Genomic DNA, 26821 nt, shown 5'->3' on the forward strand with positions numbered 1-26821 from the left:
AAGCAAAAGAAGCGGATCATCTCATTGGGCCTTCCCTCACCTGTCCCGCCCTCCTCTGACGCAACTTCCTATTTCCGCAAGGGCGGGACAGTGAGGGAAGGCCCAATGAGAGATGATCCACTTCTTTTACATGCAGACACGAGGTGCTGCGCTTCTCTATTGCGTCGGAGATTTCTTTTTAAAGACCGGGTGGCAGGGAGAAGACGAGGCAGGGTGAGGGTGGGAGGGACTCGGATGGCAGAAGGGACTGGGTGGGGGACAGATGGGGTGAGAGGGACTCGGATGGCAGAAGGGACTGGGTGTGGGGACAGATAGGGTGAGAGGGACTCGGATGGCGGAAGGGACTGGGTGGGGGACAGATGGGGTGAGAGGGACTCGGATGGCAGAAGGGACTGGGTGGGGGACAGATGGGGTGAGAGGGACTCAGATGGCAGAAGGGACTGGGTGGGGGACAGATAGGGTGGGAGGACTCGGATGGCAGAAGGGACTAGGTGGGGGGATACGGATGGCAGAAGGGACTGGGTGGGGGACAGATGGGGTGAAAGGGACTCGGATGGCAGAAGGGACTGGGTGGGGGACAGATGGGGTGAGAGGGACTCAGATGGCAGAAGGGACTGGGTGGGGGACAGATAGGGTGGGGGACTCGGATGGCAGAAGGGACTGGGTGGGGGACAGATGGGGTGAGAGGGACTCGGATGGCAGAAGGGACTGGGTGGGGGACAGATGGGTTGAGAGGGACTCAGATGGCAGAAGGGACTGGGTGGGGGACAGATAGGGTGCGAGGACGGATGGCAGAAGGGACTGGGTGGGGGGGACAGATGGGAGAAGGGGCATGGAGCTGGAACTGGGGTCTGAAAAGTGGGCAGGAGGGCAAATAGGGTCATGCCTGGGGCAGGGGTAGGTGGGAGAATCAATGGATCTGGAACTAGGGGCAGCCGCAGGTGGGATAATGGGGCTGAAACTGGGAGCCGAAAAGAGGGGGAAGTGAGAGAGGGGGAATAGATCCTGGATGGAAGGGGGAGTGAGAGGGAGGGCAGACCCTGAATGGATGGGAGAGGGAGGGCAAATGGTGGATCGAAGGAGCAGAGAGAAAGGGCAGACAGTGGATAGAAGGGAGTGAAAGAGCAGACAGTGGATGGAAGGGGACAGAGATAGAGGGCAGATGCTAGTTGGAAAGGAGAGAGAGAGGGCAGATGCTAGAAGGAAAGGAGAGAGAGAGAAAGAGCGGGCAGACAGTGGATGGAAGGGGCAGGGAGAGAGGGCAGACATTTTATGGAGGGGACAGGAGAGAGAGAGCAGACACAGGATGGCAGGGAGAGAGAGACGGCAGATGCTGGATGGAAGGAAGACAGTGAAAAGAAGATGAGGAAAGCAGAAAGCAGAGACAACAAACTATAAATAAAATATATATTTTTATTTTTTTTGCTTTAGGATAAAGTAGTATTGTAGCTGTGTTAATAAATGCTTATAAATAGAACATGGAAATAAGGTAAGCTTTATTGGACTAATTTTAATACATTTTGACTAACTTTCGGAGAACAAAACCCCCTTCCTCAGGTCAGGATAGGATACTGTAACAGCACTATACTGTATTGATCTGAGGAAGAAGGTTTTGGCCTCTGAAAGCTAAATGTATTAGTCCAATAAAATGGTATTATTTTATTTTCTATTTTTGTTTTATTTCTATTTGTTAATTTGTAAAGTGATTGGTATTTGTTAGTTTTTTCAAATTTACATCTGCTGTCTTTATATTTTGCACAGTACTTGGGGACATTTTCTGTTTCTGTGGTGTTGCATTGTATGCTCAGTCTGGCCTCTTGGGGGTTCAGTTTAATGTTTGTCTAAATAGAAAGTTTATGATTACTTATTCTATAGTGGTTTAGGGTGTATCTGTGTTTGTGAAAAAGACATGGCTCTCAGTTGGCATTCACTGTGCAGGATCGACGATCTGTACTATTCTGTCTGGTTTCGTTTTACAATAGGTGAATTGATGTTGTAGTGCTCACTGTAGTGTTTAAAATGCTTTCCTTTTCCTTATGTGACTCGTAGAAATTACTGCTTATGGTATGGTAGAATTGCTCTAGAGATCCTGAGTGTTTTGTATTCTTGGTATGCCTAGTACTGGATTTTGGAGGGGGATGTTAAAAAATGACCGGCCCCGGGTGTCAACTACCCTAGCTACGCCACTGTAGTGGACAACAGTGCCGGAGGTGATTGCGGGTGAACGGCTCCCCGGTGATGCTAGAGGTGGGTGCCGTCGGGAAGTTAAGGATGGGGTCGGGCTACCATGTGGTTTTGGGTAAATGCGTGATACCTAAAGCACTTTTGCACTGGTATATTCTGAGGCTTTTCTTCCTTCAGTTCATTATTCTAATAGAGGTATTAGCAAGAATATAATTTTGATGTTTTGAGTGCCACTAACATCTATATAAATAAATCCCACCTCGAACGTTCTGAAGCTCACTCCGTGGCAGTGAAGCACTGAACTCCTGTACTCTTCGTAGGCTAGGCTAGCAGGACCACTCACCCTCACTCATAGACCCGACCTCAGCGACGCCCCATCTGTACATAAAACGCAACCTCAACGTTCTGAAGCCATCAGCACACTCCCTGAATGGTTCGTTACTTCGTGGTGGTGAAGGCATCCAACTCACCATGTCTCTGTGCCCCACCCTCGCGTCAAATGTGATGACATCGAGGGCGGAACACAGACGGTCATCCACACACCCGCCCCCACCCACACACGTCACTCCCTTCCTCCATCCCTCCCACTTCAAGGCCCGTCACGCCCCTACCAACGAGTTACACACTCCCCCTCCCTCCGATTGCAGCACACCCCCTCCGCGTTACTGCCCCTTGGACCCCCTGCCGCGACCCTCTGCACACCACCCTTTCCTCCGAGAAACCTCCCCCGAAGCCTTCGCCTACCTCTGCTAACAGAGACGAACTTCTCATCTCGCCTGCGGGGCGTGGCTTGATGAAGGAGCATCTGTCGAAGTCTCTGTGCGTGCATCTGACATCAGACGCACACACAGAAACTTCAACAGATGCTCAATCAACAAGGAACGCCCCGCAGCCCAGAAGAGAAGTTTGCCTCCGTCAGCAGAGGTATGCAGAGGCTTCGGGGCAGGTTTTGCGGAGGAAAGGGTGGTGTCCACAGAGTCGCGCCACGGGGGGGGGGGCAGGCAGTAACGCGAATGGGGGGGGTTCTAATCGGAGGGAGGGGGTAGTCTGTAACTCGGTGAGAGGGGTGTGAAGGGGACCTTGAACTGCGAGGGAGGGGGTCTGCAACTCGGGAGGGACGGACAGAAGGAGGGACGGAGGGGGGGTATGGAACTCGCCATGGAGGGAGGATGGGTGGGAATTTACCTTGCTAGTGCCCGTTTCATTGCGTTTTGAAACGGGCCTTTCTTACTAGTCTTCTATATATTACTCTTTGTGAATAATACAGTAATATTAAAGTAACTGAATGCAGGGGCATGGAGAAAGCCAGAAGTACTGTGGGCCATCTGTAGATTTCTGACTCAGATGGAGTAACTGGACAGAGATTTGGATCAAGACACAGAAAAGGTGGGACTGAAAGGAGAAGCATTGGTAGGAAACTTTAACCTGCTGGAGTTGGATTGCACTATTCTGCCTGCAGGTTAGGATATCCGGCAGTAGTTTACATCATAAAGTCTTGACCAGTAAATGTGCAATGGTGCACCCTGATCCTGAGTCTGAGCTTGTCATGTATTAAAGGGACCAAGCATGAGTAAAATAGAACTCCTTTCCTCATATTCTCATGAATCCTTGTGGCCAGGTCCCCCAGGGGATTATGAATTCTTCAAACCAAATACTGTGATACACCTCCTGCAGGTTAAAGTCTTCTACCAACAACCACTAGGCTACTGCTTCACTCCAAATCAGACAAATAAGGAAAGAGAAGAGAAAGCTAGAAGAACTACACAGGGAAATGTACACAGGGTACCAACACTAAAAGGAAAACAAGAGGGGAGAGAACAATTTCTTACCTGATCAGAAAGCAGGACTGACATTTCCCTGCTGTTTTCCCTCTGAATTATGATGCTGATGAAATGGATTCAGGCTGGAGATTTCCCTTTTCCTAGAAAGATGAATAAAACAGGAGGCGGTTAAACTGATTCCAGGTCTCAGATAAATTCCCTCCACAGATCTGAGACTGGGTCTTGCAGGAATTTCTTGACCTCTAATACATAAAGGCTGAGGCTCTGCTTTTGTCCTCAGATTTTTCCACTCGCCTCTGCCGAGCATGCTCAGAGCTCTTCACCCCGGTCCCTGATGAGGTCATTCTGGGATTTCCCCCTCCTTAAGGTGGATCTGTTTAGCAGATACAGGCAGCAAATCCACAGGAAGAAGAGATTAGGAAAATGATGTAGCCTTCTTACATCTATGGTTCTGCAGTTCTTGAGATCTGAATCTTTCAGAAAATTCTGGACCTCTTATTATGTAGTATTACATTTATATCTAGTTGTTAGTGTTTAGGCATTTCAATGAACTGTTTTTGTGGAAACTGCTTCATGAAATTGTATAACGACAGCATTTATAAATTGGATGATAAATGGTCAGGGTCTCAGCTTCTGGATCTTTCTTTTAACTCCTGGTTGAAGAGGCAGTGGTGCCGTATCATTAGGCCAACTGAGGTAGGGGCCTCAGGAGGCACTCTCTCCTTCCCTCTGACTTCAACCCTCTTCCCCATGTTTACCTTATTTTTTTAAATTTCCAAAAGGCAGCAGTGGCAGCGCCACTGGCACTGGCCTCACCTCCCTACTACGGCCCACCTCTTGACGTAACTTTTTCCTTCAGAGGTGGGACGCAGTAGAGCAAAGAGGCTGATGGCACCAGGGCAGGGTAGCCTATGGGAATCACTCCCACTGCTGCATTTTAGAAATTAAAAAAATAAGGTGGAGGAGTGGCCTAGTGGTTAGTGTGGTGAACTTTGGTCCTGGGGAACTGGGTTCAATTCCCACTGCAGGCACAGGCAGCTCCTTGTGATTCTGGGCAAGTCACTTAACCCTCCATTGCCCCAGGTACAAACAAGTACCTCTATATAATATGTAAGCCACATTGAACCTGCTATGAGTGGGAAAGCATGAGGTACAAATGTAACAAAAAAAAAAAAAGGTAAACACCATAAAGGGGGTTGAGGACAGAAGGGGGAGATGCCAGACTGGGCGGGGGCATCTCATCCTTGCCTCAGGTGGCAGATTGCCTTGGGCCACCCCTGGTAAGAGGGTTGAAACAGCATTACCAGATCTGAAATACACTATTATGTGGTAATCCCCAAATTATTGTATTTTACAAAACATCACCATGCATTAGAAGTAAAGAGTTAACATTTTAGTTACCTCTTATTTTTCCAGAAGACAGTTTCTCTCCTTAGTACATAATTTGTTCAAGCTTGTGGATAGCTAGACCTGTATTCTGCTTGAAAACTAATTTCTATTTTCTTAAACCATAAAACTTTAACTCTACTTCCATAAACAAAAAAATGAAAAGTAGTACACTGCAGTGGCAGGCAGTAAAACTACTACTACTAATCAAAAACAGTTTAAAAAGTTGAGAATTACCTGCACATTAAAAAGTGTATGTATTATGAAATAGAGAATTGCAAGTGGACAGAAATCTAACCCGTCCCCGCTGCAAATTTAACCTGTTTCCACTGAAATCTCACCCATCCCCACTGGAAATCTAATCCCTCTCCACTAGAAATCTAACCCGCTCCTGCCCATCCCCACAAGCAATCTCCTCCATCCCCACCCGTAACCTTCAGAAGTAATTTTTGGTGGGGGCCACGTGATGCCAGAGGACTGAGCGGACGCCTGTTAGCTCAGCTCCCTTCTCATCGTCTTTTTACCCCCTTTTAATAGTATCTATGGTACCTTAACAGAAGCGGAATAAGTCGCAAGCAGTGCATGAAAGAATGAGGAATCGGTGAACGCGTTTCCAAAGGCAGTGGAGGAGTGGAATGCCAATAAAATTGCTGAGATCAGGGAAGGAGAAGTGCAACGTGCCGAAAAACAAGATGGTGTCGCCGACACTGCCGACACCGCCAACCCCGCCGACACAGATCCTGAACCCGGTCCCAGTGCATGAAGACATGGTACAGATCTCGCTGAAGCACATGTCGCAGCTCCTAGATGATAAACTAGCAAAGCTGCACGAAGGTATGGGTGAGATCAAGGAATGCATTACCTCCCATGCGGCCAGAATACAAGAAGCGGAAGAACGCATTTCCTCGCAGGAGGAACTTATGGCGGCAGCAGAGGGGCGAATAGGAGATCTGGAAGCACAATTACGCACGCTGAGAGACCGGGTGGAGGATCAGGAGAACAGAGGGCAAAGAAATAATATTCGTATTGTTGGCATTCCTGAATCTGTTACAGATATGGCACTAAAAGACTTGGCAGAAACTTGGCTCCCGAAGCAGCTGGGTATAGACCCAGAGACAAGCCGGGGGCAAGTGAAGCGAATCCATCGTATCGGGCCGAGGAGAGAGGCTAATGGGAGGCCAAGATTGATAATCACAAGGTACCTGAACTATTCGATTAAAGCCACAATTCTTGAGAAATTTAAAAAGATACGCCGTGTGGAATATGAAGGAGCTAAGATTTTATTGTTCCAGGATTTCTCCGCATGTGTTATGGAGCAGCGGAAGCTGTTGGCATCGTACTGCACTAAATTATTTGAAAAAGGAATTAAGTTTGCATTCCAGTACCCAGCGATGGTGAGGATAACATATAACAATAGCACCTTTACTTTGACCAAAGCGGAAGAACTGCTAGCCTTTCTGGAAAAGTTACTGAATGTTCTGGAAAGGGGCGAGGAGGTGCAGTAAGCTGATACCTATGTCAGCCTGAGAACTACTTCATGAATGGGTCTGAATAATGTTGAAACACATACCAGAAAATGTAGATGGAAAGCGATGACCACAAATGCTCGCAGTCTAAGCAATAAAGTTCATGACCTTCAAGCCCAGACTTAGACATTGTTGCAATCACGGAGACGTGGCTAAATGGTTCCCATGAATGGGATGCAAACATACCGGGCTATAATCTATTTAGGAAAGATAGAGAGGGTCGAAAAGGTGGAGGAGTAGCTCTGTATGTGAGAAATGACATCGAGGTAACTGAAATGTCAGGGACCTGGGGAAGGGAAGAAGCAATATGGATCACCTTAAAAAGAGATGATAAAACCTCTGTACACGTGGGTGTTGTCTACAGACCTCTGACACAATTGGATGATATAGATAAAGATCTGATCACAGATATCCATAAGCTGGGAAAGAAGAGAGAGGTGCTGTTGCTGGGTGATTTCAATCTGCCGGATATAGATTGGAAAGTTCCGTCTGCGGAATCGGAAAGAAGTAGAGAGATCGTGGATGCTTTTCAAAGTGCTCTGCTCAGACAAATGGTGACGGAACCCACGAGGGAGGGAGCGACGCTGGATCTGGTGCTCACAAATGGGGATAGTGTGTCAAATGTCTGAGTGGGAGCCCACCTGGGCAGCAGTGACCATCAAACGGTTTGGTTTGATATGACAGCTAAAGTGGAGGGCGGCCACTCAAAAATCAAAGTCCTGGATTTCAAGCATGCTGACTTTAGTAAAATGGGGGAATACCTGAGGAAGGAGCTGATGGGATGGGAGGATGAACGAGAAGTGGAAGGACAGTGGTCCAAGCTGAAAGAAGATATAAATAGGGCCACAAACCTTTATGTAAGGAGAGTAAATAAAAGCAAGAGAAAAAGGAAACCGATATGGTTCTCCAAACAAGTGGCTGAGAAAATAAAGGCTAAAGAGTTGGCGTTCCTGAAATATAGAAAAACTCAAGAAGAGAAACACGGGGAGGAATACCGGATGAAACTGAAAGAAGCCAAGAGAGAGATACGTCTGGCGAAAGCACAAGCGGAAGAACAAATGGCTGGAAATGTAAGGAGGGGTGACAAAAATTTCTTCAGGTATATTAGTGAAAGGAGGAAGACTAAAAAGGGAATTGTGAGACTGAAAGATGTTGCGAACCGCTATATAGATAACTAGTAAAAAAGGCCCGTTTCTGACACATATGAAACGGGCGCTAGCAAGGTTTTACTCATAATGTGTATGTTTTGGAGAGTGTATGTGAGAGTGACTGTGTGTGATAGAGAGAGTGAAAGTGTGAGTGTGTGTGTGTGTGTGAGAGAGAGAGAGTGAGTCTGGGTGTGAGCGTGTCTGTGAGAGAGTGTGTGTGTGAGAATGAGAGAGTGAGTCTGGGTGTGAGCGTGTCTGTGAGAGAGTGTGTGTGTGAGAATGAGAGTGTGTGCAATTGCGTATGGGAGACACAGTGTGATAGAGAGAGAGAGAGAGTGTGTTTCACACAAATACAGTGTGTGCGTGAATGAGAGTGTGTGTGAGGCACAGATTGTCTGTGAGACTGAGTGTATGAGACCAAGCGAGTATATAAGTGACTGTGTGACACATAGAGAGTGAATGTGATACAATGTGAGACAGAGTGTATGAGAGTGAGAGACAGAAACACATTGTCTGTGAGAGAGAGAGTGTGTGTGTGTGTGACAGATACCTCCCTCCCTCCCTCTCTCTCTATGGTGTCAGGCCCCCCTCTTTCTCTGGTGTCTGAGATTGCTGCCACTGCACCTAAGCAATTGGTGTGCTGGAGGAGAGGAAGAGAGAGAGAGAGTGTGTGTGTGGGGTGGGGGGGATGTGTTGGAGGGGTTCAGCTTGGAAGAAGAGGGGTGTGGGGGATTCTGGATGCGCTGCCAGATGAAAGTAAGTGAGTATGTGTGTGTGTGTGTGTGTGGGGGGGGGGGGGGTTTCAGGAAGCAATGGCAGATGACAGAGTGAGGGAGTGTGTGTGTGTGTGTGGGGGGGCGGGGGGTACAGGAAGCGCTGCCAGATGAGAGAGTGAGTGTGTGTGTATGGGGTTTCATGAAGCGCTCCCATCCTTGAACCCCCTCCCCACCTCAGTCCCCTTCTCTCATTCAAGAACCCCCTCCCCAGTCTCTCCCATCCAAAAACCCCAGTCCCCTCCCCACCCGTCCCCTTCTCCAATCCGAGAACCCCCTCCCCAGTCTCTCCCATCCAAAAACCCCAGTGCCCTTCCCACCCGTCCCCTTCAAGCATCCAAGAACCCCCTCCCCCATCCTTGAACCCCCTCCCCACCTCAGTCTCCTTCTCCCATTCAAGAACCCCCTCCCCAGTCTCTCCCATCCAAAAACCCCAGTCCCCTCCCCACTCGTCCCCTTCAAGCATCCAAGAACCCCCTCCCCCATCCTTGAACCCCCCTCCCCACCTCAGTCTCCTTCTCCCATCCAAAAACCCCAGTCCCCTCCCCACTCGTCCTCTTCAAGTATCCAAGAACCCCCTCCCCACCTCAGTCCCCTTCTCCCATTCAAGAATCCCAGTCCTCTCCCCATCCGTCCCCTTCTCCCATCCGAGAACCCCCTCCCCAGTCTCTCCCATCCAAGAACCCCAGTCCCCTCCCCACCCGTCCCCTTCAACTATCCAAGAACCCCCTCCCCACCCCCTTCTGCTTCTCCCATCCATGAACCCCTCCCACCTCAGTCTCCTTCCCATTTGAGAACCCCCTCCCCCCCACCCTTCTCCCATCTGAGTCCCTCCCCACCTACCAGCTCCATTCTCCTGTAGCCCAGGCCCACCACCCTCACTGCCTTAAAAAAAAACCCAATTTGAAGCACTGGAGTAACAGGCAGCAGCGCCTCGCGTCTGCCCTTCTACTAAAAATCTCTTCCACGACGTCATTGGGCCTTCCCACATTGAGTCCCACCCGCCCTCGCGGTAATTGGAAGTTACCTGAGAGGAGGGCGGGACTCAATGTGGGAAGGCCCAATGACGTCGTCGAAGAGATTTTTAGTAGAAGGGCAGACGCGAGGCGCTGCTGCCTGTTACTCCAGCGCTTCAAATTGGGTTTTAAAGGCAGGACAGCGCCGGGAGCGGACTCGCAGCACCCCCCACCCGCTGACATCTGGGGCGGAGCGCCCCCACCACGTCGCCGTCGCGCGTTGCTGAACTTGGGAGGGAGGGAGAGTGGTGCTCGGGCAGTCGGGGCGGGGCTACCTGAGGCGCGCGCGGCGCGGTTGGTAGCCAGCGTTTCCTTGGCAGGGGGAGGAGTAGGGAAACACGCTCCCCCTTCCTTGATGCGGTCCCTGCTTTAATTTTTCTGTTGGTTTTCCGCCCTCGACGTCATGACGTTTGACGCGAGGGCGGGGCAGCAAGTCGTTCAGTGGCTTCACCACCACGAACTTACGAACCGTTCTGGGAGTCTGAGTGACTTCAGAACGTTGAGGGTGCCTTTTATTATATTAGATGATGAAGAAAAAGCAAATTTGCTAAATTTATTTTATTTATTTGTTGCATTTGTATCCCACGTTTTCCCACCTCTTTGCAGGCTCAATCTGGCTTACAATACATCATGAGTAACAGAAATACATGAAAAAGTATACATTTAGTGATAACTGAAGGATTTTGGGTAGCATGATAATGATAAAACATGATAGTATATTAACAAACAAACATATTAAGAAGTATTTAAGAAATATATAAGAGTTGTATAAGAAAGTATACATTTAGTAGTAGTTACAGTATCTTGGGTATCATGATAGTGAAAAAACATGGTAGTGTTTTGGCAAGTAGATATAGTAGAGGCAGTTTTGGATGTGCGTATAGGAGTTTATATTTGTTGATCATTGTTGTATGCCTTGATAAAGAGATGAGTCTTCAGTGAACTCGGAAGTTAGCTAATTCATAGCTCGTTTTTAATTTGCGCGGCAGCGCATTCCAGAATTGTGTGCTCAGGTAGGAAAAGGTTGATGCATGCGTTAGTTTGTATTTGAGACCTTTGCAATTTGGGAAATGAAGATTGAGGAATGTGCGAGATGATTTTTTAGCATTCCTGGGTGGTAGGTCTATCAGGTCTGACATGTAGGTTGGTGCGTCTCCATGAATAATTAGAGTAAATAGATACTTTTGTTCTGTTTTCACAGAAGAAAATCCTGCAGCAGGACCGCGATTGACTGGCAAAAGTACATGTGAGAATGGAGTGGATATAGCACCATTCACAGAAGAGAGTGTGTATGAACAACTTAAAAATCTAAAGGTGGACAAAGCAGTGGGACCAGGTGGGATCCACCCCAGGATATTGAGGGAGCTCAGAGAGGTTCTGGCGGGTCCTCTTAAAGATTTGTTTAATAAATCCTTGGAGACGGGAGAGGTTCCGTGAGATTGGAGAACGGCGGAGGTGGTCCCTCTTCATAAAAGTGGTGATAGGGAAGAAGCTGGAAACTACAGGCCGGTAAGCCTCACTTCGATTATTGGAAAAGTAATGGAAGCGATGCTGAAGGAAAGGATAGTGAATTTCCTAGAAGCAAATAAGTTGCAAGATCCGAGAGAACATGGTTTTACCAAAGGGAAATCATGCCAAATGAATCTCATTGAATTCTTTGACTGGGTGACCAGAGAATTAAATCAAGGACGTGCTATGGACGTAATCTACTTAGATTTCAGCAAAGCTTTTGGCACAGTTCCCCACAGGAGGCTCTTGAATAAACTAGACAGGCTGAAGATAGGACCCGAAGTGGTGAACTGGATTAGGAACTGGTTGACGGGGAGACGCCAGAGGGTGGTGGTAAATGGAGTTCGCTCGGAGGAGGGAAAGGTGAATAGTGGAGTGCCTCAGGGATCGGTGCTGGGGCCAATTCTATTCAATATATTTGTGAGTGACATTGCCGAAGGGTTACAAGGTAAAGCTTGCCTTTTTGCGGATGACACCAAGATTTGCAACAGAGTGGACACCCCGGAGGGAGTGGAAAACATGAAAAAAGATCTGCGGAAGCTAGAAGAATGGTCTAACATTTGGCAATTAAAATTCAATGTGACAAAATGCAAAGTGATGCACTTAGGGAGTAGAAATCCAAGGGAGACGTATGTGTTAGGCGGGGAGAGTCTGATAGGTATGGACGGGGAGAGGGATCTTGGGGTGATAGTATCTGAGGACCTGAAGGCGACGAAACAGTGTGACAAGGCGGTGGCTGTAGCTATAAGATTGCTAGGCTGTATAGAGAGAGGTGTGACCAGCAGAAAAAAAAAGAGGTTTTAATACCCCTGTATAAGACGTTGGTGAGGCCCCACCTGGAGTATTGTGTTCAGTTTTGGAGGCCATATCTTGCGAAGAATGTTAAAAAAATGGAAGCGGTGCAAAGAAAAGCTACGAGAATGGTATGGGATTTGTGTTACAAGACGTATGAGGAGAGACTTGTTGACCTGAACATGTATACCCTGGAGGAAAGGAGAAACAGGGGTGATATGATACAGACATTCAAATATTTGAAAGGTATTAATCCGCAAACAAACCTTTTCCGTAGATGGGAAGGCGGTAGAACTAGAGGACATGAAATGAGATTGAAGGGGGGCAGACTCAAGAAAAATGTCAGGAAGTATTTTTTCACAGAGAGAGTGGTGGATGCTTGGAATGCCCTCCCGTGGGAGGTGGTGGAGATGAAAACAGTAACGGAATTCAAACATGAGTGGGATAAACATAAAGGAATCTTTCTCAGAAGGAAGGGATCCCCAGAAGCTTAGCCAAGATTGGGAGGCACAGCCAGTGGTGGGAGCCAGGGCTGGTGGTTGGTAGGAGGGGCTAGTGCTGGGCAGACTTGTACGGTTTGTGCCCTGACAATGGCAGATACAAATCAAGGTAAAGTATACACAAAAAGTAGCACACGTAAAATTATCTTGTTGGGCAGACTGGATGGACCATGCAGGTCTTTTTCTGCCGTCATCTACTATGTTTCTATGACTAAGACAGCTTGTATCAGCAGGATTGTGTTTAATTCAACCAGGTTTGAGCAGGGTGATGCTCCCTATGTTGGGTCAATACGTTTGAGGTTTGGCTGGTAAGAAGCCCCCGCAACGCCAGGACACTAAGAGGCATATTTTCAAAGCACTTAGCCTTCCAAAGTTCCATAGGTTTCTATGGAACTTTGGAAGGCTAAGTGCTTTGAAAATCTGCCTCTATCTGGCCCAACTCGCGGCCTGAACTTTGCTTGAGAGGAGAGAAACTTCAGCTATATGTGGAGCGGTAGGGGACAAGTTGCAGACCCACGAAGTGGGCAGGCGGGCACCCCCGTGCTTGCATCTGTGTCAAGCAAAAGGGAAGAGGCCTTGGTTTTGCTGAGGTGGGCACCGGCGATGGGCACCAAACAGCGTGGATGTGCAGTTGGACATAAGTGTTAACAATTTGGTTATCCTATATAATAATTCTCACCTCCAACATTCTAAAGTAGCTGCCTGTGTCCGTGGCTCATGGAGTTGCTGAGCTAGGCTCCGTAGCCAGGCTGACGTCACTCACAGCTGATGGCTGTCTACGGTGCCACGTTTCAGGTTTTAAAATATTTATTGCTTTTTTTTCTTTTTGTAGCGGCCGCTGCTGCTCAACAGGAGAAGCAGCAGCGGCCAGACAGCGTTACCAGTGGCAGCTGCGGGTGGCGAGGGGGTTTGATGCGCCGGTGGGGGGGGGGGGGGAGGGTCGCTGGACATGGGTGGCTGGAAGGGGGGAAGGGGAGGGTCACTGGACATGGGGGGGCAGGGGGAGAATTGGGTTGCTGGACATGGATGGCTGGAGGGGGGGCAGGGGAGAGGGAGGTGGGGAGGGGGTCCTGAGACCAGAGAGGTGGGGGTGGGGAGGGGGCCCCTGCGAGAGGGGGGGTGGGGGCACACACACTCACTGTCTCTCACATACACTCTCTGACACACTCTGTCTATCACATTCTATCTCTCTCTCACACACACACAGTCTCACACACACAGACACTCTTGTCTCTGTCTCTCATTCTCTCTCTGACACACACACTCCATCTCTCACACACACACTCTCTCTCAAATATACACACTCCGAAGAAAACCTTGGTAGCGCCCATTTCATTTGTGTCAGAAACGGGCCTTTTTTTACTAGTTTCATATATTATAGTCGTTAAAATTGCTGCACATAAGGCGGGGAAGTGAATGGTGGGGGGTGGGGAGGTGGAGAGTTTGCGGGTTTGTTTTGTATTGGTGGTTACAATGTTTGGGAGTTGAAGGGGGGAAGGGAGTTGGTTGCTTGTTGTTAATAGGGAAATGGTTGAGGGGAAGAGGACCTCGACTGTGCAGGAGAGAAGGCGAGGGGGGGTTGGGTAGGGGGGATGTTGCTTATGATGAGTTACATGGGAAGCTGTGTTGGAGTGTGGATGTACATGAGTGTGGGTGTGGATGAGATATGGGTTAGACATAATGAATGGGTCAAAGGGGAAGGGATAAGATTGAATCAGCGGGAGGGGAGGGGGCGGGAGACACAAAGGATGGGTAGGGAAGGAGGGTGGGTGGGCTTACGGTGGGAGGGGGACCATGTTGGGTGGAGACTGAAGAGCACTACACCTACTAGGATAGTGCAGAGACTCAGAGCACAGGGTGAACTAGTACGGGTAACCTTGAGGGATGACAAAGCTGGGATGGCGTCCCGTAGCGAGTTTATGATTTATTGGAACTTTAATGGTATGACTATGGTTTGGGACACTGGGTAGCTTAAGGGTAGCCTCCCTAAATATAGATGGAGTACATTCTCTGATTATATATTTGGGTCGGACCTTACAAGACACCATTACTAAGAATGCCGAATCGGTTCTCACTTCTGTCAGGGCCGCGATTACCAAATGGTCCCCCTTGTTTCTTAGTTGGTGGGGTAGATTGGATAACATCAAAATGACTTTGGCTCCAAGAATTAACTATGTTTCAAGTATGCTTCCAGTCTGATTTCCTGCTGGTTTTTTCTGCAAAATAGATAGAATTCTTTCACAGTTCATATGAAAGTCTAACCCCCCCCCCCCCCCCCCCCCCCAAAATCTCACTTCACACCAGTGGCGTAGCCAGAAGGCAATTTTTGGGTGGGCCAACAGGTTGGATGGGTGGGCACTAGAGTTGCCAACTTTTTTGAAAAAGAAAAAAAACAGCAAACCTGATGCACCCATGCTCTGTCCCTACCCCACTCCCCATAACTTCAATGAGGGTTGCAGTGCAGGCTTCAGTGGCTGCAGGCCAATTGAGAGCTAAGGGAAGTACAATAGACTGCACTATTCAGCCCCACTGAGCCATGGTCCTCCAACACATATATGGTATTGAAGCCAAACACATTCTGCATCCAGAGAACCTCCTGGCCGTCCACCAACAATGGATACAGAGCACAGCAAGGACAATTCACCATAAAACTCATCATATAAAGAAATTTTGTTTTCTAGTGTAATCTCAATTACAGACATATTATAAATTAACTTAAAAAAATCTATAAAACAAAGTCACTCAGAACCTAGAGCAAATCTACCATGCCAACACTAACTTCCAAAAACAAAGATCCTACCTATGAAAAAGAAGTGCCTTAAATATTATAGTAGGGCCCTAAAATGCAAATACATTTATCAGGAAAGCTGAACAAGCCAAATTACTACAGAATGCTACATTGAAACTTCATGCTAACAGAATACCTCAGTCACACACACAAGACACAAATGCCAAATACAGAATAAGTGACCACAAACTCTAGAAAAATAAATTAAATGGAAACCCCAAGAAACTAGACCTTGCATGTAGTACAACACCAGAGAAACAAGAAAGAAAGGCACTTGGCTCCTTTGCAAAATATAAAGATGGCACATGCCAGGGATGGTGTTAGGGGATGCAACTAGGGCAATTGTGCTTGGTTCCTTGGCCAGAGAAAGCCTGCATGCTGGAAGCTGAAGGAGCAGCCTGGTAATGGACTTTGGGGTCCTTTCCTAGATTTCTGTCCTGGACCCCAGCCATGTTTACCATCAACTTTGGCAAGATATACATTCCAAATCCAACATATTATATTCACAACATTGAAAATAAAATATTTTTTATACCTTTTTGTTGTCTGGTCATTTTTTCTCAAATCATATTGGTCCCAGTCTCTGGTTTCTGCTTCCCTCTGTCTTCTCTTAACTCACTTGCCAGGGTCTCCTATTTGACATTTCATCTTTCTTCATGTCCATCATCCATCTCCCATCTCTGTTTTCCTATATTCCTTGTTCAGTATCTCCCCTGTGTTCATATCCCCTCATCCATCATCATTCCTCTGTGCACCTATGCACCCCATGCCCAGCATATCCCTTCTGCATTCCTATTCTCTCCCTTGTCTGGTATCTCCCCCCCCCCCCCCCCCCGTGTCCATATACCCCCCTCTCCAGTGTCCAGCATTTTATCTCTATTCTATATCCCCCCCCCCCCCCTTGGTCAGGCATTACCCTCTGTGCCCATGTGCCATCCCCATACAGCATCTCACATTTGTGTCCCTGTCCCCATGCTCCCACCTAATGCCCATCATCTCCCTTCTGTATCTGTATACTTCCCTAGGTCCCCTTTCTCCCTCCTCCACACCAATGTGTCCCTCTCCTCGCTGATCCCACCCCCAACCAGCTTCTCTTCCTCTCTTTCCTTCCCCTTATGCATCTGGCTCTTTCTCCCTGCATCTCTCTCCCTTCCCTCTGCATATCATCATCTGCATATCCAGCACCTCTCCTTCAGCCCCCCCCCCCCCAACACACACGTCCAGCATCTCTCCCTTTCATCCAGCCCCCCTACATGTTCAGCACCTCTTTCCCTTTCATCCAACTCCCATACATGTCCAGCACCTCTCCCCTTCACTTCAACCCTCTGCATATCCAGCACTTCTCCCCTTTCCCTCCACCCCCTGCATATCCAGCACCTCTCCCCTTCCTTCCACCCCCCCTATATATCCAAAACCTCTCCCTTCCCTCCAACCTCCCCTCTGCAAATCCAAAACCTCTCCCCTTCCCTCCAACCTCCCCTCTGCAAATTCCAAAACCTCTCCCCTTCCTTCCAACCTCCCCTCTGCAAATCAAAAACCTCTTCCCTTCCTTCCAACCTCCCTTCTGCAAATTCCAAAACCTCTCCCCTTCCTTCCAACCTCCCTTCTGCAAATCCCAAAACTTCTCTCCCTTCTCTCCAACCTCCCCTCTGCAAATTCCCAAAACCTCTCCCCTTCCTTCCAACTGTTGCAGGAATGGAGGCATGAATTTGTGATGCTTCAGGAGTCAGACAGCACACACCAGTATGAGAGAAAAATCTTCTTTATTTGCCAGCAAACAAAGCAAGACATCAGTTCTAGCTCTCTTCTCCTCTGTCTCAGCTCTCTGTGTCTTTGTCTCAGCTCTCTTCTTATGCTGTCTTCTCCTTCTTCTGTCTGTTCCTTCTGTCCTTCTCTTTCTTCTGAGCTCCTTCTGACGTAAACTGCTTCTGCTCCTACTTAAATAGGGTCCTAAGCCCTCCTCCTAGCCTAGCCCCCTTTACTCCCAATTGGTTAAGAAATTGATTGGCTACCTTGCCTCAACCAATCATTACTTTTGAAATATCAGTTACATAGGTTCCAGACATCCTAAACTGACCTCTGACCTGGGGCCCCTTAAGCCAGACATTTGGTCTCCAGTCTCTTACATGTTATTATGATTGATTTCTCATATTCCTAGTACTAACTGCTAACTAAACTCTGGCATTCATTAAAGGGGTCAAAAGCCAATCTTACTTAATAGCATACATATCAGGTTATTACTTCCAGGAGGCCAGTCCTACACTTAGCTATAATTAATCAAGGAGAAGAGAGCTGACTAGTTCTGACCTCTTCACCTATCAGCTTATACATTGAACCAGCCAGAACTATGGCTAAGTCAAACCACATGTTGATCTCCTCAATGCAGTCCTTGCTTGACCTCTTAAACAGCAGACAAAGAGTAATACAGAATTTAACAGATATTCTACACAGACACAAACCTTATTAATTTACACAGAATCAGTATTTCTTATAAGACATATTCTAAATATCAAAAACTTGTAAATACTAATCTATTGCCTCTCTCTCTCTAAATAGTATTTTCTATCTAAGCATTTTAAACTACAATTAATCATATGTCTGGCTCATTCCTTTATTCATTCATAATAGTTTACAGCTGTGCCAGCTAGCATTGGCAATTCACAAGGGACAGAGTTTCATTTCTCACTGACCTTTCCTAACCTTAGCTCGGCCAAGCTAGACATTGAAATAATATGAACCATCTGGCATACCTTCACTTTAGTTGCAAAGTAAAAAGTTAGAATTCTAACTTCAAGCTTTTAATATCATTTCTCAGAGTTAACACTTTCTTTGCCCGCTGCCTCATTCCCCCCTTTGAGACTAAAATCAGCTTATGCAGAGATAAGTCTCACAACTCAAACTCTGGAGATTATAGTGATCCTAATTAGGAATAGACTTGTGAATCACCATTACCCTACTTGTTAAGGTTCGACGGCATACTGCCGAAGCACATGAGGCCAGGAAACAAAACAAAAACCCTGCTAAAACTAAGACTATTAGGGAAATGAACAAGGGACGTATCCAGGAGGTCAATGACCACCACCAAGAGGTAAGGTCTAATCCTCCTCGGTAATCCTCCACATTAAGGCTGGCCAACTGTAGGACTTTATCCATGGCATGCCTAACTACATGCGTCCTATTTATGACAATAGTACAGCACTCTGAAGAATTTAGCACTGTGCAGAGGCCACCCTGAGCTGCAAAGAGGTAGTCAAGGCCCATACGATTATACCGAGAAACTATACTTAATTCATTAATTTGATCCTGCAATGCATTGACTACCACGTTCAGCTCATGAACTAAAACATGGAGTAGGGATTGAATGTAGCCACTGTTTCCAGGTGTATCCGTGGATTCTCACACAAGCTGGCTTGGTACTTAACCATGCGGTTATTTGTAAACCAGTGGTTGCCCTTATACTCCATGAGGGTGAGAAACTGCATGGGGGACTTTAACAACCAGTTCTTGCACCAAGGGTCAACTTATCAGCTTCCTGGACCAGTAAGGCTGTTGCTGCAATGGCCCTCATACAGGCTGGCCATCCTTTAGCCACTCCATCCAGCTGTTTAGACAGGTATGCAACAGGCCTCTGCCAGGATCCCATCATCTGGGTCAGCACACACCAGAGCAACCCCCTGTCGCTCGTGGACATACAATGAGAAAGGTTTCTCCACATCAGGAAGGCCTAACGCAGGGGCTTGGAGTAGGGCTTTCTTATGGCAATGAAGGATTGTTGAGCAGTAGGTCCCCATTCAAATGGTTTCCTTTTCACCCCCCTTTGTGGCTTGGTAAAGGGGTTTCGCCATCAATGCAAAATTTGGAATCCAAATTCTGCCAGAATCCAGCTGCTCCCAGGAATTCCCCTACTTCTCTTCTGGACTTGGGTTGGGGAATGCAGCTACCGCTGCTTCCTACTAGCATCCAGTCTCCGACTTCCCTGGGAAATGCAAAAGCCCAGATACTTCACTTCTGACTGACAAAGTTGGGCCCTTTGAGCGTGAGACCTTATAGCCTGCATCCAAGAGTAGCTCCAGCAATTCTCTAGTAGCCTCAAAACACTCTTCCTGGGTCACTGCTGCAATCAGGAGGTCATCTACATACTGGAGTAAAACTCGCCTGGAAGGCTCAGATTTAAAAGTCTTAAGGTCTTGCCTAGGGCTGTCCCAAAATGGTGGGGGAATTCTTGAACCCCTGTGGCAGGCGGGTCCATGTATACTGAAGCTTCCTTCCTGTTACTGGGTTTTCCCATTGAAAGGCAAAAAGCAACTGACTGGCTGGGGCCACCCGAATACAAAAGAAGACATCTTTTAGGTCTAGTGTTGTGAAATGGGTAGCCCCAGAAGGTATCAATCCTAACAGGACATATGGATTAGGCACTACAGGGTGTAATGAAATAGTGGATTTGTTAACCACTCGTAAGTCTTGGACTGGCCGGTAGTCCTCAGTCCCTGGCTTCTGAACTGGCAATAGTGGCGTATTCCATGGAGACTGGCAAGGACGAATAATTCCATGGGATAACAGACGATTCAAATGTGCTTGAATCCCTTCCAGAGCCTTTCTGGGAATTGGGTATTGACGAAGATGGATTGGCCGGGCACTTGGAAGTAAATCTACATGTACAGGAGGAATATTTCGGGCCAACCCTGGGGGATTATCTTCTGCCCATACCCCACTGACCTGAAAGCTGTCTGCCAGGGGTAGGTCAACTTGGCTATGTGACTGATGCAGCCGCCATTCTTCTTCAAGAGGGCAGCAGAAACTCAATATACCCTTAGGGCTGGATATCGGGGGCCGAAAGGAGACTGAAGTCTGGCCATCAGAGTCAAAGGAAATTTGGGCCCTAAGCTTGGACAGCAGGTCTCGGCCTAACAAAGGGATTGGACAGTCTGGCATATACAGGAATTCATGAGTGACTATGTGTGAGCCTAATTGGCATCTACGGGTTGTCAGGAAAGGCCTCCAGTTCTGCACCCCCGTGGCTCCCACCACTCGGACAGTTTTTCCAGACACAGGCGCTAATCGCTCCGTCACAACAGAATGTTCAGCTCCTGTATCAATCATAAATGGAATTGAGCGGCTCCCTATAGTTAGCTTGACCATAGGTTCCTGGGAGCCCAGTTTGTAGGAACCCGGTCTGTCCTATTCGTCCCATTCTGCCATCCTCGGCTATCCCGATGATGTCAGATTCAGGAGGCTCATATCTTCCCTCTCGAACTCGGCCTCGGCTTCCCTCGATCCTCCCTGGTCCCCTTCTCAGTCCCTGGCGCCTCTGGGGGCATTCATCTTTCCAGTGCCCTCTTTCCTTACAATAGGCACACTGGTCCCTCTCCAATCTTGGTCTGGGATTCTCCCCCCTTGGCCGGGATTGATTGAAGGAATCTCGGGGCCTGACTGGGTGGTCCGGGGTCCCACTTTGGCTTCCCATTAGCTAGAGGTCGACCTCGGTTAAGGGTGGAATTAGTATGGCTTGCCGCTAAAAGGTCGGCCTTCTTCTGCATCTTCCGGTCAGCCTCTCGGCGCACCTCCTGATCTCTATTAATGAAAACCTTGGTTGCGATCTCAATTAGCTGGGTGGTATTCATCCCTGCGAATCCCTCCTGACGCTGCAACTTCTTCCGGATATCTGGCATACTCTGGGCCACCAATGCACTATTCACCATCTCTGATTTCTTGGGCTTCAGGGTCAAATGGGGTGTATGTTCTGTAGGCTTCAATTAGTCGCTCTAAAAAGGCCCCAGGGGATTCAGTTGCCCACTTGGAGAATTTCAGAGACCTTTGCCAGATTAATGGGCCTCTTTATGCCTTTCCTCATACCTTCCAGCAAGTCCCGGCAATAGCCAGACAACAGTTCATAGTGCTGCCCATCATTTGGATCCCAATCTGGAGCTGCGCGAGGAAACCGAGCTCTAACCCATCCCTCTGGGTCCTGTGTCCCCCCGGGGACACGCTCTCGCGTGATGGCCTTCAGCATTTTGCAAAATCTTCCGCCTCTCCTCAGTTGTGAGAGGGTCAGGAGAAGTTGTTGACAATCAGTCCAGGTTGGGTTATGGGTGGCCATAATGCTAGCCACTAGGTCCACCACTGCCTGAGGCTTTTCAGTATAAGAGGGGTAATGCGTCTTCCAATTCAGGAGATCGGTGGTTGTGAAGGGTACATACTGATAGGCCTGTGCCTGTATAACCTGACCCTGATTATTAGGATCTGGTCGAGTGGTAGTTACCTGACGAAGTGGCAGAACTCTCGAGGAGGTGGGAATGGAACCTGAGGTAGAGCTAGGAGCTACCCTCCTATCATGCTCAAAGGTGATTGCAGCAGGTCTAACCCATTCAGTGGAGGTATGTTGAACCCCTGAGGGATGGGGAGGGGTACTCATAGACTGAGAGGTGGTCACAGGTGAGTCAGTCCATTGAAAGGGATGCCGGGCCCCTGATGAGTGGGTAGGGGTATTAGAGGGAGAGGCTGGGCTGTCAGGAGTTGAGGAGTCAGGGAGTGGAACCCAAAACGGGTCTTCAGAGGTTAACAGGAGAGGATTTGGCACAGAAGGGTAGAGGCCAGGTGAAAGTCCCAACCTAGGATGTGGTGGGGTTCGCACAGAGAGGAAACTATCCGGAGAAGCCTGTACTGGAGAGGCTTGAGCTGGGCGGCGTGGATCTCTGGGGGTAGCACGGAACCCCAACAATGGGCCATAAGGTGGTGGCTCAAGATCTGAGGGGTCATCAGAGAGTATGGGTTTCTCAGACAGGGTAGGGGCGGAAGCCACCGATTGGGTGGTAAGCTTCCTAGGGCTCTTTCCCTCTTCTAGTTTAGATTTTCTAATCTTTCTTTGAACACGGCCTAACATGAATTTTACTGGGGATCCCATATAAGTTTTCAACCAGGAGGGAGGGTCAGTCACAAGGCTGTCCCAGGAATCTATATAAGGGAGTTGTTCAGAATATTCTGGTTCTCCTACAACTATGCTGTAGACCTTCCGGATTACTTCAATATCTAAGCTGCCACTAGGGGGCCACCCCACTCCCATAGATGGCCACTCAACTTCACACAAGGTTCTTAAAGTACTTGAGCTTAAAGTCTGTCCATAGTCATTAATTAAAAAGCCTTTTTTAAAGTTTTTAAGCATACAATCTAGGGGGGTAGCAATTTGTCTAGATGATGTCCCACCCATAATGCTTACAGTTACAACACACAAAGAGGGGGGGAATTTTTGAGAATGCAGTAAGGGGTCTGCACTCTCGAGACACTAGGTAGACAGACAACAATCGCTTCCTTCCGTTGCTGACCAATTGAACTCGCGTTAATTGGAAATGCAGCTATAAGAAGTCCGCACTCATTAACATTCAGGCATCACACATTCATTCAGTACAGAAAATCCCACCCAACAATTTCAGATTTCTCAGATACAGATAAGCTCAAGCGTTTTCGCTTCTAATCTCCTCTAGATTAGAAGGTACTAGGGCCTTCGCTGAGAGTTGATCAGGCTCTCCTTCCTCAATTTGTTTGAGGGGCTGATTTACAATTTTCTAGCTAGAATTACAATACAAAATACAGAATACATACCCGGCGAATGTTCTCCAGTCAGTTGGGTGCTGGGATTAATGCAGGATTCATCCCACCGCTGCCACCAAGAATTGTTGCAGGAATGGAGGCATGAATTTGTGATGCTTCAGGAGTCAGACAGCACACACCAGTATGAGAGAAAAATCTTCTTTATTTGCCAGCAAACAAAGCAAGACATCAGTTCTAGCTCTCTTCTCCTCTGTCTCAGCTCTCTGTGTCTTTGTCTCAGCTCTCTTCTTATGCTGTCTTCTCCTTCTTCTGTCTGTTCCTTCTGTCCTTCTCTTTCTTCTGAGCTCCTTCTGACGTAAACTGCTTCTGCTCCTACTTAAATAGGGTCCTAAGCCCTCCTCCTAGCCTAGCCCCCTTTACTCCCAATTGGTTAAGAAATTGATTGGCTACCTTGCCTCAACCAATCATTACTTTTGAAATATCAGTTACATAGGTTCCAGACATCCTAAACTGACCTCTGACCTGGGGCCCCTTAAGCCAGACATTTGGTCTCCAGTCTCTTACATGTTATTATGATTGATTTCTCATATTCCTAGTACTAACTGCTAACTAAACTCTGGCATTCATTAAAGGGGTCAAAAGCCAATCTTACTTAATAGCATACATATCAGGTTATTACTTCCAGGAGGCCAGTCCTACACTTAGCTATAATTAATCAAGGAGAAGAGAGCTGACTAGTTCTGACCTCTTCACCTATCAGCTTATACATTGAACCAGCCAGAACTATGGCTAAGTCAAACCACATGTTGATCTCCTCAATGCAGTCCTTGCTTCTTGACCTCTTAAACAGCAGACAAAGAGTAATACAGAATTTAACAGATATTCTACACAGACACAAACCTTATTAATTTACACAGAATCAGTATTTCTTATAAGACATATTCTAATATCAAAAACTTGTAAATACTAATCTATTGCCTCTCTCTCTCTAAATAGTATTTTCTATCTAAGCATTTTAAACTACAATTAATCATATGTCTGGCTCATTCCTTTATTCATTCATAATAGTTTACAGCTGTGCCAGCTAGCATTGGCAATTCACAAGGGACAGAGTTTCATTTCTCACTGACCTTTCCTAACCTTAGCTCGGCCAAGCTAGACATTGAAATAATATGAACCATCTGGCATACCTTCACTTTAGTTGCAAAGTAAAAAGTTAGAATTCTAACTTCAAGCTTTTAATATCATTTCTCAGAGTTAACACTTTCTTTGCCCGCTGCCTCACAACCTCCCCTCTGCAAATCAAAAACCTCTTCCCTTCCCTCCAACCTCCCTTCTACAAATTCCAAAACCTCTCCCCTTCCTTCCAACCTCCCTTCTGCAAATCCCAAAACCTCTCTCCCTTCCCTCCAACCTCCCCTCTGCAAATCCCAAAATCTCTCTCCCTTCCCTCCAACCCTTGCAAGTCCAGCACCCTTCTGTTCCCTCCCCTCCCTGCCTCCCCTTACTGGGCCAGCACGCAGCACCCCACTGACTTCCTCACCCTCTCCCACCCCTGCCGCAGCGCTTCATTTAATGTTGTTGTCGGCGCTGCTGTTACAGTTTCCCACCCCCGCGGCGGCGCTTTACACTTTACCCGACGGCAACGCTACAGATGCAGCGCTGACGTCCGACGTCCTCCTGCTCCGGGGTCTTCCAAGCTGATGTAACTTCCTGTTACGGAGGCGGGACGCCCCGGAGCAGGACGTCGGACGTCAGCGCTGCATCTGTAGCGTTGCCGTCGGGTAAAGTGTAAAGCGCCGCCGCGGGGGTGGGAAACTGTAACAGCAGCGCCGACAACAACATTAAATGAAGCGCTGCGGCAGGGGTGGGAGACGGTCACAGCAAGGATCTGCTTCTGGGCGGGCCTGAGGCTAAACTGGGTGGTCCTGGGCCCATCCAGGCCCACCCGTAGCTACGCCCCTGCTTCACACTTTAAAATTGCCTACACAGAAAGGGGGAGTGAATTTTCCAGACTTTTCAAGGTATCATTCTTTTTTTATTTTGTCCAAAGGATACTTTTGGTGCTTAAATGATTGCTCTTTATGTGTTCCATCTTGGCTTGCAGTGGAAAGGTCCTTGTCTAGTCGTTTTCCTTTAAGGGTGTTGGCAGAACTGGGGCCTGCAAGCTGCAAAGGGTTACTTCCTACCAACAGAGCAGTTATCTATGCTACAGTCACAGCTTTTGCAGCATTAACAAAGTCACTTCCTAAATCAACAGATTTTCCCGGTAATTTGGTCTTGTGGCATAATAAACATTTCATGATTGGTAAGAAGACCATTAACTGGCCTCTTTGGCAAAAATGTGAAATTTGGTTCTTGAGTCAACTGATTTCTGATGGTAATCTCAAAACGTTTGCTCAGTTACAAGCTGAGTTTCAAATCCCTGATTCTCAATTATTGCACTGGTATCAGTTATGTAGTGTTGTGAACTCCAAAAAGTGGCCACTAAAGTGGTGTAACGAGCACTATAATTCTTTCTGGATTTGTTGGCAATCAGTGTAGGCAGCAACACACGGCCTCATTGTTTTACAAAGCTGTGCAGTCCAATGTTGCTGCTTCACGTAGTTCCGCGCAGCATGTGTGGGAATTAGATTTGAATGGCACCTTGTCTGATACCCAGTGGTCTCGAATTTGGTCGACTGGCCCTAGGGCGTCAATGTCGGCTGCAATAACACAATCTCTTTTCTTTATGTACCACAGGGCTCTCTGGACACCTAGAAAGAGTAAACCAGAGCCCGGGACAAGGCCGTCCCCGGGCCCCCCCCCCACCCGAGGTCGCCGCCCACCCGAGATTGCCGGGCCCCCTCGCCTCCCACCCACCCGAGGTCGCCAGGCCCCCCTCCACCCGCTGCCGGGCCCTCGGAACTAACCTTAAGCCTCCTTTCACTTCACAGCAAGCAGCGGCAGGGCAGACCTCTCCTCCTTCCTTCCGTGCCCCGCCCTCGCGGACGTTACAACAGGTGAGGGCGGGACATGGAAGGAAGGAGTGGCCTGACCTGCTGCTGCTTGCTGCGAAGTGAAAGGAGGCTTAAGGTTAGTTCTGGGAGTGACGGAGGGCGGGCCAGGCGGCGACAGAGGGCGGGCCAGGCGGCGGCGGCGCCGGGCCCCCCTGAAGGCCCGGGCCCCGGGACTTTTGTCCCCCCCCTCGGCGGCCCTGGAGTAAACTGTCTGGGTCTTCTAAATGGGATTTGTGTTGGTCATGTAAAAACAAAACTGGAACTCTTATCCATCTCCTGTTAGAATGTCCGCATCTTGTAATATTTTGGGCAGATGTTTGGGAAAAACTGAAAGAGATTTTTGGATTCTGAGAATCTTTTTTACCTAAATATGTAATCTGGAAATCAGTTTGTATCTAATTTCTCTTTACAGAACATGATAAGTTATTGTTTGACTTTTTGGTTTTGGTTGCATTGAAACTGATCATTTCGCACTGGAAAGATAATTCCCACGTAAATGTGGTGGTTTGGTGGAATTGGGTTCTGCTATACAAAAAGTTTCTATGTTGCTATGTATGAGCAATCTACAGTAATTTCCATGTTTGGTCCTAAAACTGCTATTCAGAAATGGAAATCTTTAGACCTTTTTCTCTCCGCTAAGGACTAATTTTATGACTTGAACTCGGCTTTGTGTATTGTACTGTGTGTTTTATCTTGTTGCACTGCTTTTTGTGTTGCTGTATTTTTGAAATTTAATAAAAATATTGCAAAAAATATATATTACATTATGGTAAGCAATTGAAAGTTGACGTTTTTATGCTCCAGGAAACCCACTTGTCCGCCCCAGAGCATCTTAAATTGAAGCAAGGCTGGGTAGGGGAAATAGCTTCCTCAT

Source organism: Microcaecilia unicolor, chromosome 2 (assembly GCF_901765095.1).
Source record: "Microcaecilia unicolor chromosome 2, aMicUni1.1, whole genome shotgun sequence".
Lineage (NCBI taxonomy): Eukaryota > Metazoa > Chordata > Amphibia > Gymnophiona > Siphonopidae > Microcaecilia > Microcaecilia unicolor.